We start from the raw sequence: 2,429 nt of genomic DNA, 5'->3' as shown, positions 1-2,429 counted from the left end.
AGTATGTGAACAGGTGTGACACTTGCCAACGTGCGAAATCTCAGACGATGTCTCCAGCAGGCCTTCTTCAACCCCTACCGATACCGTGTCAAGTGTGGGAGGATATCTCGATGGATTTCGTTGATGGCTTACCATGCTCCAACAAGTTCACATCCATCATGGTGGTCGTCGATCGGTTAAGTAAGTCTGCTCACTTGATTCCTTTAATGCATCCTTATACAGCAACTAGTGTGGCGGCGAAGTTTGTGGCGAGCATCATCAAGCTCCATGGGATACCACGTTCCATCCTCAGCGACAGGGATCCAGTTTTCTTGAGCAATTTTTGGAAAGAATTCTGGAAAATCTCGGGAACCAAGCTGCGCATGTCAACCGCCTACCACCCTCAGACAGATGGCCAGACTGAAGTGGTGAACCGGTGTATCGAACAGTTTCTTCGTTGTTTTGTTCAGAACCGTCCAACACAGTGGAGTGGTCTCCTTCCGTGGGCAGAATACTGGTACAATACTTCATACCATTCCTCAACGGGTATGACACCTTTTGAAGCCCTTTACGGGCCGCCGCAGCTACCAAGGTATGAGCACGGTTCTTCCTCCTTTGCTGAGATTGACGTTCAACTTCTTGCAAGGGATGAGGTGTTGAGTGAACTAAAACGACACTTGGAAGCGGCCAATAATCGTATGCGACAGTCCGCAAATCGTAAACGACGGGATGTTGAATATCAAGTGGGAGATTGGGTGTTTCTTCGTCTCCAACCATATCGCCAGCAGTCTGTGTTACGCCGTTCTTGTCAGAAGCTTGCCAATCGCTATTTTGGTCCTGTCCAGGTGGAGAAACGTATTGGTCTTGTTGCGTATCGGTTGAAGTTGCCTGAGGGATCACGGATTCACCCTATGTTTCATGTGTCCTTGTTGAAGAAACGGATTGGAGATGATGAACCAGTTGCAGTCGAACTTCCCCCATTACGAGACAACGGAATATTTCATTTGGACCCGGAGGAGGTCCTCTCTGTTCGTGTGGTTCAGGTTGGAGGGAAACGTATTACCGAGGTACTGATTCGTTGGCACCATTTGCCTATTGAGGAAGCAACGTGGGAGGACGCTAGTCAGATCAAAGCTAGCTTTCCAGCATTTACGACGAACCTTGAGGACAAGGTTCTGTTGGAGGGCGGGAGTATTGATAGGTTTCAAAGAAAGAAGCAGAGTGGTGAAGGGGTGGCGCCAGCTAGGCGATCAGGTCAGACACGTAAGCCGAACAGCAAGTACTTGGATTGATGAAGTCTTGCTATTTCTTTGTTTTAGTTTCGCAAATAAGAGGCGTGGTCTTCCTAGTTTGAAGGATCACATTCTCCACTTTCTATTTCCTGTTTTGTAGGAGTTAGTAACTCCACTTTCTGTTTCAGTTATTTGCTTCCTTGTAATCGTTTGTCTATTTAATCAACGAGAAAAGCCAAAAATAGGTAGTCTTAACTACCAAACAAATCTCTTGTGTTCTATCTTACAATCTCTTAGCTTTGAAGAGGGACCAACGTATCATTCTGTAATCATAGATCTTGCGAGAAATGCCTGAAAAGACATATAGAAGAGGGACTAGTAGATGGCAAAAGTGTACCAAAATGTCCTGAGTATGGCTGCAAATCGAACCTGGATCGTAGAAGCTGTGCACATCTTTTGACACCTAAATTACAAAAGATGTGGGAACGACATGACCCAGTTCCTGAATGCGACATATTTCATTGCCCAAATCCAAGCTGCTCGGATTTGATGTTGAAAACTAAGCTCTTTGAGTCCACCGAAGAAGAGGGAGTTAGGAGATGTTGCTTTATATGCTGTACACCCTTTTGCATCAACTGCAAAGTCCCATGGCATAGTAACTTGTCGTGCGACGAATTCAAGAGGTCGGTTTCAAACCTTAGTACAACAGGGTCGCGACAATGTAGAAGTTGCCAACACAGGATCATACTATTACTATCTGAAGAACGCAACACTGTAACTTGCAGGTATTATCTATAATCACTATATTTTTTAGTTATTAAGATTCGAATCCTCTCTCTTTGGAATCTGATTTTTTCATTGGTTGATGTGTTTAGGTGTGGCTATACGTTTTGCTACAAATGTGGAGCTCAATGGAAGCATGGAGGTTGCTTTCATCAGCGCCAATGGCTGTCGGATTTGTTGATTCTTCCCTTTTTTTTCCTTCGTTTTTATAATTTTTTTTTGCAATTATTCTTTGTGTTTATCATTAACACATATATCAAATTAACATTTTTGAAATCTATTATAATATGACAAAGTTTGTTTTCCTAACAATGCCATATTTGGCGCTCTATTTTTGTGATACATGTCCTTTTCATCAATTTTAAATTTAGTGTTATATTTCACTTTTTATTTGACTTCATTTTACTTGTATCTTACTTATATGGTGTATGGTTT

This window comes from Camelina sativa, chromosome 9 (genome assembly GCF_030686135.1).
Source record: "Camelina sativa cultivar CO46 ecotype springtype chromosome 9, ASM3068613v1".
NCBI classification, from domain to species: Eukaryota; Viridiplantae; Streptophyta; class Magnoliopsida; order Brassicales; family Brassicaceae; genus Camelina; species Camelina sativa.
Note: the sequence above shows the minus strand (reverse complement) of the source record.